The 11,626-nt window shown below is 32.4% G+C and overlaps 1 protein-coding gene across 3 annotated transcripts in view; it reads left to right on the forward strand.

Annotated features, from left to right (window-relative positions):
* LOC108971253 (sodium-independent sulfate anion transporter) overlaps positions 1 to 11,626 on the forward strand; it is an 81,710-nt gene that overhangs the window by 23,140 nt on the left and 46,944 nt on the right. For all 3 annotated transcript variants that reach the window (XM_018937206.1, XM_018937205.1, XM_018937204.1), the window contains one exon: positions 1,384 to 1,452. The gene's annotated coding sequence lies outside the window, so the exon portion shown is untranslated. The remainder of the gene's footprint in view (positions 1 to 1,383; positions 1,453 to 11,626) is intronic.

The following is an 11,626-nucleotide window of genomic DNA, read 5'->3' on the forward strand; positions in this document are numbered from 1 at the left end:
GATTTAAGATATCGAAATCGAGAAAAAATCGACGTTCCATAGATTTATCATACTGCCCTCGCCTAAGCATATGCATGAATTAAAACCATAAATAGCGACTATTTAATTGCATTGCATTTATTTCCACACAACTGATGCATAGTAATAGAAAAGCCAACCGGTTCAACTAAAGCATTCCAACCGATGGACTAACTGCTCTTAACGGTGCTAATAAATTAGTAGYTAGCTTTTTATTATAGTATCAAGTTAATTTATATGTGCTAGCGATCATTGAACTTCATCCTTCAGAACATAACAGAATCATCAGGGAAATGGAAATTCATAAAAAATTTCCACTTCTTCGGCTATTTGTTACTCTGGGGAGTCAATATTTTCTAAGYGGAAGTCCTTAACAGACAAAATGCATTGACAATTTCTAACAAATGCGAAGTTTCGATCAATATGATCAATACGTAAAGTAGATGACTTATTACCATAATTTTTTGTAATATTTGAATTTCATTCCTTTTTTTGAAAACTATTATTTTTGCTCTGRCGAGGGAGTATATGCAATTTATTGTATACGGAATTATATAGCGGGAATKTAAGTGAATATTTATATATTAAAGTACTATAAGCAAAAAATAGTAAGACTTTGTTCATAATTTTAAAATTCTTAACTTGTTCTTCAAAATCTATGTCGTCCCTCTCAAAGTATTTCCCCTTAGCCTTAATACACTTGTGCCAACGTTTTTTCCAATCCTTGAAACACTTGTTAGAGTCAATTTCCAGAATAGTTTTCAATGCACGTAGCGAAAACGGTTTCCTCGGAGCWGTCGATTGAGTTTGCTATRTAGCCAAAAGTCACATGGAGTTAAATCTCCTRATGGTCTGAAAAAAAAATCWAAAGAAATTCTTAATCAGTAAGGATGCTGTTAGAGTCCCTAWTTCAGGGAACRCGAAAAAAWTTTTTKKRAAAAWKGSSRMYKSCYKRAAAWWAAAAWWAWYTTTTACGCTTCTTTTTTGAAATTCCTGAATGTTTTTAAAATATTAAAAAYAARGGATWAAGGATTATATAAAKATAAAGGATAAAGGATTATATAAAGAAGGTTCACACAAAATTTCAAGTAAATCGGTGAGATAATGTCTACMTATCTACCGGACTAGGTACTGCGTSACTAAAGTAACTGTAGCTCTTAAAATAATTTTAATTTTTAAAAATCCTTTGGAGGATATGTTCTTAAGGGTCTAAGCATTATATATATGGAAAAAAATAAACCGAATTTTTCAAAATTCTAGAGTAGAATACCCCTTAACATTTCGAAGTAATACGTTTTATTTGTACGGATATGTACAACTTTATTAATCAATACAAGTTTTCTTAAGTAATGTTTTCAATTACAGAAACCGTTAATTGCACAATATCAGCGAGAAAGATTGAATGCACTTTAGGATACTAACCACAATATTAAGGTAAGTGTCTATGTACTCGTATATCACTTTCCTGTTTTACTGTTGGAATTTACTACTTATAGTCTATAATTTACTGTAAATTTATTTTAATCTGCTAAAAAGTTTTAAGAGAACTCAATATTTTTATATTTGCCTATTTAATGAAAACCTTTCACCTTAGATTTTACTGTATAAAACCCTAGATTACATTTCCAATTGGTTTGAGGAGATAAAGCATAAGTTTTGTATAATTTTGTTGAAGATTTGCGGTTGTTTAAGTTGAAGTTAAAAATATAAGGCTAWTACAAGAACATGCTTTATGTGGCATTTATTTCTGTATAAAATTTATACCTGTCAGTATTTTTAGGGCGTCTTGTTCCATACCCAAATATCTATACGAAGCTTCATAAAACAAATCTGTTTGTATTTATCAAAATCAATTAAAATACCAAAGAATTGAATTTTAGTCAAATATCTKATTTTAATATTTTTAATGGGTAGAATAAGTATATTTTGTTTCAAGAGGTTGCGTGGAAAGCAAGAAAAGTTTGCTTATTTTCAATGATTTTTTTTTATATAAAAATTAAATTTTTTATACAAATGAGTTTCAATTGTATATCTCATACATTGATCGATATTTTTGATCAAAAGTCAATAATAGTTACTGGAGTCCACATATTCAGCACGTAGGGGCTGTGAAATAAGAATAATAGAAGAATGTTATTTGCTGAATTTCGTTGAAATCAGTCGAGCATGTATTGAGATGCGTGATTTTACTTAAAAGTGGGAGGTGCCGCACCCATTGACCAATTTTTTCACCGACTCCCTTATAATCATGGTCGTACTATCTCTGGGGGTTATATTTAATGTCTCTTGCGTATTCAGTTATTGATTTATAGCAAAGTATTTAACTGTACCGTTATATAAAAAATGGGTTACCATCCTACATATCTCATCCATATTCACACTTGTAGGAGTTCTTATAAGAATTGTGCTAATTTGGTTGTTGTATCTTTAGTGGTCTAGGAGATATGTACATTAAACTTATTAGAGGGCGGATTAGAGCCTAGCTATAGCGATCTCCTGCGTCGCAGGAGTTTTATATCTTAATTTAGTGTTTAGYTATGGCACTTTATAAGTTTTCCGTTAATAGCGTTTTGTAGGCATGACAGGGTTACGCCTTACTTTTTTGCTAAAGACCTTTGTGCCATCAAGATATCTTAAGTTTTAATCAAGTCAATGACACACTTCATCCTGATCATTGCCATATATTTATATAATACTACAAGTTCATCAAGTGTTAGGTTAATAAACCTATTATACTCTGTAGCAGCATGTTGGAAGCTTATAAAAATACGACCATAAACTAGGTATTAGACGAGGGAAAGAAGAGTGAAAATTGTATTTTTGAAGGCAATTTTACAATAAAATTCAAAATTTACCGTAGTTKTAATTTAACAAAATCCATCGCTTAAGAACTTAAGTGTTATGTCTCGAAGACCTTCATTAAAATCGGTTGAGTAGCTCGCGATAAATATTGAAAATTGACTTGAAGACAGTTTCGAGAACATGTTTTATGTTTTAAGTGAGCATATAGCTGGTCTCGAGCGCGCATTTTTTCAAGTCTATCTCTTCAAAACTATTACTCGGATGAAATTGAGAGTTGGGAAATTATTCTAGAGATGTTATAGAGTTTAATAAAACAATAAAAGAATTTTCAACGGTTTAGCATTTAATTCCTTCAATAAAACTAACAGTAGTAATCGTCAGATTTAACAATAGTTGAATATATTCTCCTCAAATTGCTTTTGTTGGTCAGGTGTTTATTTAATATTTTTCTGTATTTCTTCGGCAAAATACTTTTATTTTTCACTGTATTTTTGGATTTTCAATGTTTGCAAGTTTTAGTTGCAATTTAGCACGTGACATTTTCAAGTAAGCGGCCCATGTTGAAATGACAATCAAATAGCATGGCATCGTGCTGCCTACTTATGTATATGCCTAAATAAATAKCTGCATGCAAACTTACAGCCTATGTACACTTTCATACTACTTGCTATGAATAATCAACCTCTTAGCCAATATTTTGCTAAATTGAAATGCTAACAACGTCAGGCGACATTGARAATCTGCGATCGTTGAACGTCTATTACGTTTATATGTACAAATRTTTTGAGAATCATTTGCTTAGTGACATTTAAAAAGTGATTGCCCCGATTTTAAATTTTTTATGGTAACCAATTTTTAAAAGAAAGAAATGCATCAGCAATAGGCTCACGTAGAAATSAACATTGAGCGAAGTTAAACAATTTTCGTATGTGCTTGCTATTGCTGAAATGTTGGTTTGTTGGGTTGAGTTGAATTGTTATACATAAATAACATAGAAACTATTTTGTGTTCATCAAACATCATAAAACTTAATTTATTTTAATATTTTGTACCACTTTCTTTTTCGAATGGTTGGCAACCTTCTCCAAAAGTGTCATAAGCTATAAATGTTAAGTGGTAGCGGATTTACTTTCATAGACTTGACATATCCCCACCGGAAAAAGCCTAACGTTGTGATAACACACGAYCTTAGTAGCCCATCTGCCGGTCCAAAACGTGAAACTATCTGCTTACCGAAGTGTTCCATYAATTAATCTATTGTGGAAACCAAATGTCACCGAGATCACGCTCGGCTTCAACTTCAGTCATCAAATAGTCGGATATCATGGCGCGATAACGGTTTCCATTGATGGTTACGTTCTCCTCGGCATCATTTTTGGAGAAATATGGACCGATGATTCCACCAGGCCACAAACCACATGAAACCATTGTCTTTTTGAAATGAAATGACAGCTTTTGAATCTCTTTAGGTTACCCTTTGTCAAAAATATGGCAATTTTTGTTTGTTTACATACCCGTTGAGCTTGAAAATGGCCTCATCTGAAATGAATGTGGTTCGAAATGTCTGATTTTCTTAGAACTTTTTAAGTGGCCATAGAGCAAAGTGATGTCTGTTGAAAAAATCGAGCTGCTTGAGTTCTTGAACAAGTTGTACTTTGAACTTTTTCAATTTAAGATCTTGACAAATCAGCCAAATCGTTCCATACGTCGGTCCGACTACCATACGTTGACCATACAGGCAAGTTGAGCGAAGCTCGTGAAACAAATTATTTACAAAACGTGAATTTTCGTAATAAASTTGAACGATTTTTAAACGTTGTTCCGGCGTAAGTCTTTTTATGATAAAATGCCAAACAATACTGAACAAAAATAATATAAAAGCTGGACGCAACTCACGAGTGATTCGTAAAAAAAGGCTATTGAAAAAGGTACCTCTAMTTGAATCACCCATCATGCAGGTATTGGCCTTTAATGATATGTATGTTACACTAGAGAAAAACATTCACAAAGGGTGTGATCAACATGACTATTGAAGTAAGCAGGGTCAATGTATTTAATTTTTCATACCAAACAAATATTCTTACGTCTACCTTGCTGCCTTGCTTCCAAACAATTGCCATCTACATCAACAATATGTTTTTATATCAGCGACTATGGAGAGAAAGCAAATAAATACATAGATGTTAGCAGTCTTTATGCCACGATTGTTGTCTATGCTCTCAAAACATAAAGTTCTGATAAAAATAACTTGGTGACAAGCTTAATTTTTAACAGCTAATTGTAGATTAAGGTAATAATTTCATTATTTACATTGAAAATGAAATGACAAAAAACACCGAATCTATAATATCTTACACACAAAAATCCAATATGGCAGCTACATATGTATATGCTGTAGTGATCCGATCTTATGAATTTGATGATCGTTTTAGATCTAAATATTTAATGCATTTCAGAGTTTCGGTGGTGTTAAAAACGTGTCTGAAAACGTGCACACTCATACAATATATAAGCACATATAYTGAGTATCAAACTACAAATACTGAGCTTTATAATTACAACAGCTTGTATTTAAGTACTTGTATATAATCATTTAATTTGAATATGTGAAAATATCAATTTTATAGATTCAAATTACAGATAGATTAAAACGGAAACAAAATTAATTTAATTGTGTGACAAATACTTTATTTATTGACATGTAATTACATATATTTACATGACATTTTTGATGTTTTACAATAATAACGCAGCGATCATTTTATATTAGCAGCACTTTCGCAATTAAATATAATATATTTTTAAATATTTACATACGGATCAAAGTTAATTAAAGCAAATGATATTKGGGCAATAAAAGATTACCCAGTAATGGAATGAGTATAGCTTCTCAGGTAAGGGGATTCCCATAAAGAAATTAATATTTCTGAAAGAAACAAAAGGCATTCATGTTCCAAACGTTATGAAAAACCAATTCGATGTTAATTTAATGATTGACTTTAAAAAAAGTTCAATATAACCTCAATACACTTGGTATGTGTTGAAATCAAATTTTTCAGTCATCTAAGTAGAAGTACTTTTTTCAATAGCCTGTTTTTGACGCGTGAGTCTTGTTAAGCTGTCTTGTTATTCTGGTTCAGTATTGTTGGTTACTTCATCATGGAACGACTTAAAAATGTGTTTCGYGCGCTTCGCTCAACTACCTACTAAGCGTAMTGTTCGCAGTACCATTATCCATCTTGAGACCCAACATTTATTATTWGATAATATTCGACMGAATAGATCACGTCCAGCACGCTGCGRAGAAAATATAGCAGCCGTAGCTGAGAGTGTACACGAAGACCGTGGAGAGTCGATTCGGACTCGATTGCAGCAASTCRGACTGACGTAGGCARCGACTTGGCWYATTTTACGTYGAAAACTTAAAATGAGAGCGTACAAARCGGCATCGCTTCGCTTTAATAGGTTCTTGAAAAGTTCCAAGAAAGTACGAYGTTTTCGAGCCAAATTGTGTTCAGCGATGAAGCCCATTTCTTGGTYAATTTGTAACAAGAAAAATTGTTGCATTTGGGACGAAGAGCAGCCGGAATAAATTAAAGAACTGCCATTTCATCCAGAAAAAATAACGCCTTGGTGTGGTTTATRTGCCGGTGAAAACCTAGTTCCATATTTCTCTAAAAATTATACCTTCAAAAAGATAAATGCCAAAGAATATTCTTTCAAATGATTAAAAACTCGAAATGAATCAACCTTTAATTATTTGAAAATATGTTTTTTGCGGCTAGAGTTTGCTTCAATACAAACTTAACCGCTAAGATTTGGAATAGAGTTACATTTCAGTTGAAATCTGAGCTGCATTATGGAAGATGAACCTAATATCATTTCTTCGAATGTACATATGTGCATTTCAAAACATTCTCCCTTGTTTTCTTCATAGACATATTTGTGAGGAAAGGATCGAGTTTTAATAATATTTGCGATTACGTTTGCAGGAGTTTCACAAAAAATCACAATTTTGGAGAAATCATTGTAATAATAAATATATATTTTTTTTGATTTGAGACGATTTTAAATTGAAAGATATTCAGTTGTTATCAAGAAAGTCTGCATTTGTAGCTACCTTCAATAAACTCAAAGAAGTGATAATTTCGTTCGCTAAAGCGGTAAATGTAGCCACTAACCAAGTTCACAATTACCTATTGAAAGAACTAGAATTTATTTGTCAAWATTGATTGTTCTGTGTTCACATTTTTTACGACATTCATCTGAATTGATAAACGTATTCCTTAAATAATTTTACTTAGCATTTCTAATTAGAAATCTAATTCACAGTTTCTGTTTACTTATTCATATAAATATTTTCTACCATGTCCGCAAAATCATTTCCATTTTTAATTGGTGCGCTTTTTTGCATTTCAAATTGAGATTAAAAACATACAAAGTACATAAATGTATGGGCATAGTAGAGTAATAGACAACTGAGTTTGTGTGTGGCAACCATGCGATTAGTTCRKTGTACAAAACTCATKGTAACGAAARGRTTGTACATAACGTTARACGCGCATCGACAGTGAATATTRATATACGTACTGTWTAGTATAGTAYTTTCAGTATTRCAGACTTTATATTAGACAATATACCATAACTCTCAATCAATTAATTGTTCAACTATAGCGCCCTTTACTTTCCGCCGGATAACCGTGGCCACAAATCTGTCAAAGAGAAAGCTTCTTCCTATTATTATATACACTCGAGTATCTTTGCAAGGCCTAGTATAGTAGGTCAGGTGGCTTGACACATTTTTCACAAGTGACAGTAGAAAAAATACCTATTTTTGCACACCCACATGTGATTTTTATGCATCAAATTTAATGATCAAAGTGAGAACATGCAATCCCATACGAGTATTTCGAATTATTATCAGTTATAGGGGCAGGTAACATAATAAATAACTCATGCATATTGATAATYTATATCTAAGGCAATTATGCGCAACCACAATTAACTCGTAGTAGAATTAATTGTCTATAGAATAAACGTGAGTGTTGTTTATCTTTGCTTTGCTTGCAAACTCTTTTATGTAATCAAATAATGTTTTCAAACAATACCAGAGGAAAACGCAAAATAAGTAGAAATTGATTTAAATGATTATGCATGCAACAATGTTGATCTCGTGTTGGAAAAAGCTTAAATAAAAAAGTCGCATTGTATTTTTAGCACGAAAGTGATTTCAAAATAAAATTACAAARAAGTTAGATGATTACACGGATGACCTTCATTATTCATTGCATAACTGCGCCACGATAGTCTGCTGTTGTTTTGAGAAACAAATGAAGTGGGCTAATTATCAGCTGTTGGAGTAGCTGTTTCAACATATAGTTGGGAAGCAGAAAAAATATAAATAAATTTATTATTATTTCTTAAACCTATTATTCTTTGGTGAAATCCTAAATTTCAGCAACTCCTTCACCGATTTCAACCAAATTTAATGTGTGGGGTTACCCAAACACCCCTATTAAAGACTGCAAAATTTGATAGTAACTTCAACTATTTCCCGCATAACATAATTGACCAAATCGACCGAACATATCGGTCAATCTGTGAGGCTTAATATTGAAATTCAGGGAAAATATTTTTGAGCTGACATCCTGGCAAACTGCAAGAGTATAAAATGTTCGGTTACACCTGAACATAGCTCTTCCTTACTTTTGTATATCCTTTTTTCCATATCATGCAAAATCGTGAAAAGTGATGTTACATTATTTTACATTTTAGATGCCTATATATTACYAACTTGTCAATACATAAATTCTATTGTATCTAAACGACCATACTAGCTGAGAAAATATCTTTTGGGGACGTTTAGAAACTACAATGTAATTGACGGCAGCTGTTTTTTGCTTAATCTTTCATTCTATAACGGTGTTTACTATTGCCATGGTGAATAATTTCTTCCATTTGTTTCATAACAAATGAAAACTAACCAAATTGCGAATAAATTAAATTATTTACAGTCAAACRCTTTCTAATTGTTTATTTCTAATTTGTGGTATTGGCGCTAAAAAAAGCGTTCCCTTGCCGCTGCGCCAACAACAACAGATGCATTTCAAAATAATCCCAACTCGTGTAATTTAAATTGKACAGTGACTTTCATCAAGGCCATGCAAAAAATTATCTTATTTACTATAAAATTATTTCCCTATATTGTAGCGCCATACAATAATAAGAGTCATGACAATGCTTTTGCAATTTAAGCGCAAAATGAATGCGTTCAACAAAATAAACAAATTCATCACTGCCATTAAAAAAGTGAGTCAATATTTGCATTATTTAACATAAGAGCGCAAGTTTTTGTTTAAAATAGAGCATCAGCAGTTCTCCACATTCCTTTCAGATGACTCAAACTGAGACAGTTTCAACTTAAATTTTTTTTCACGCTGACTTCATTTCACTCTCATTAAATTCAACAATTCAAATCAACGTAGTATAATGGGGAATTACTCCTATAATTTTAAGTATATACAATCTAATCAAATTTGACCCGGACACATTAAAACCGCGCACTCAAACCCAATTGAAGAAATTTTATTTCCTGGTTTTTTTCTTACAGRTGTCCAAATTTTCAGAGCACCACGSGAAATGTGCTCTTTGACCCCATCTAATAAAGATATTTTGTTGGGTCTCCGACGGTCCTTCTATGTGTAACATTGGTATAAATTGAAAATAGTAAAACTTTTAATTTAAATTTGATAATCTGTGCCAAATGTCACATCAAAATAATCATCTTGTCGCAAACAAGTTTTTTTTTTTGATTGGTAGAAATTATTCGAAGAGGGTTGTTGACGAACCACATCTAAGATGGCCTTCAACATCAACTGATGATTAAAACGACAATAAAATAAGGAAACTAGGATTTGGAAATCTACGGTTAATAAGCAGAGATCTTACTGGCTTCGTTGGAATATCGGAAGGATCAACGAAAACTATTTGGTCCTAGCACAAGTGAAACGAATGGTTCCAAAATCATTAAAGTTTTTGAAAAACAGTGTCGTGTTAACATCTGTGAAACAATGCTCTTCGACTACCATGAAACGTATTATTACTGGCGATGAGTCTTGGATCTATTCTTACAGCTTGGAACCAAACGAACAATCGAACGAATATTGTAGCAAAGGTGAGCCGAAGCCGAAAAAACCGTAGCAAAGCAGGTCAAAAATAAGGTTATGTTGGCATTCCGATTTCCTCCCGACTGGCCAAACTGTCAACAAGGAATACTACATGTCTATATGTGGTATTTGTCATTTATGCGAAGGTATTGGAAAAGAGATTTTGGAATTATGAGCCAATAACTCTAGGTGTTCGCCTGATTTAGCTCCGTGTGACTTCTGACTATTCAGCAAAATCAAACGTCCGCTCCAGGGACACCGTTTTGAGTCGATTGAAGACATTTAATGTAAATCGCTACAAGTATTGAAGAGTAGAAATTGAACAACTGTTTCGAGGATTGGAAAAACACTGGCCGAAGTATATTGGGGCTAAGAGGGATTACTTTGAGGAGGCGATATAGATTTTGAAGAATAAATTGAGATTTTAAAATTATGCAGTCTWACAATTTATTGCTCATAACAGAACGATACATATAATCCTCTTAGTCCTGCAAAGAGCATAGGGTCACAATACACCATTAAAAACATAATATATTTTTAAAGATTTTCAGTACTGAAAAAAATGACTTTGGAAGTAAAAAATTTACATAAATCTATAGCAATTGCACAGTCACCGACCCTTAAAAAGTGCTACAGCGGTTTATCGAACTTCGTAGACCTTTCAGCRGCTCTACAGTTTGTCGAACTTACTGCACCTTCAATCAATAAATGAAATTACATTAAATTGCATTTGTTTGCTGTTATCAGTTCAACAGAAATGAGCTGTTGATTTAATCGAAAATTTAAAGTAAGCATTTCTGTTTCACAACAAACTGAATTGTTCCGGCAGGTATTATGTTTTACAAGTATGCTCGATAAAAAAATAATTTTTTTGYGCCCAATTGGAAAAATTTAAATATGTGTGTGTGTTTGTAAAAAATATTTCGCGTACTACTTAAGTGCGTTTCGTTGTTGTAATTTTGAACAATTAAACAAAACTGATATTTTTTTATAAGTACAGCAATAGTTAACAGCCCACAAACATACATACACACACATTTGCCGTTGAGGAGAATGTCGGTTAAACCAAAAACAAACAAAAAATCGCACACATTAACCCATGCAATTGTTGGAACCGCTTGGACGTTGCCAGGTTTTTGCGTTTAATTGGCAATGAAAATCGGTGTTTTTCAAATAGCATTCTGCATTTAATTTTCCATTGTGCGAATTCTAATTTCATTCCTCATGAATTGGCAATCGCTTGCGCGTGCACAGTAAATTGCGAGTATTTAGGTGCCACACTAATTGGTTGGAAAAAGGTGAATAATTTATATTCGATGAATCTTTGTATGTATGTAGGTAGTTCGACAGAGTGCATTCACTCAAATTATAAATATAATTACAAATTGTAAATTTTTATAAGTAGCAATTGTGTGTAGTAATGAAATAATTAGATGTAGTACGCGATGTTAGCATAATTTGCAACGCATCGTTAGCAGGAATGCCCATAATTACACGAATTTTGTTATTTACTAAATTCTATGTAATAAGAAAAGTGAAATTAGAAATAAAATAAAACTTCGTTGGAAGCCTGGAATAGATTTAAGCCTAATAGCGGGATTCTGTAAGCAGTCTCTAATCTCTATTTGAGACATTTTGTG

Source organism: Bactrocera latifrons, unplaced genomic scaffold (assembly GCF_001853355.1).
Source record: "Bactrocera latifrons isolate USDA-ARS-PBARC rearing strain unplaced genomic scaffold, ASM185335v1 scaffold_331, whole genome shotgun sequence".
Classification (NCBI taxonomy): domain Eukaryota; kingdom Metazoa; phylum Arthropoda; class Insecta; order Diptera; family Tephritidae; genus Bactrocera; species Bactrocera latifrons.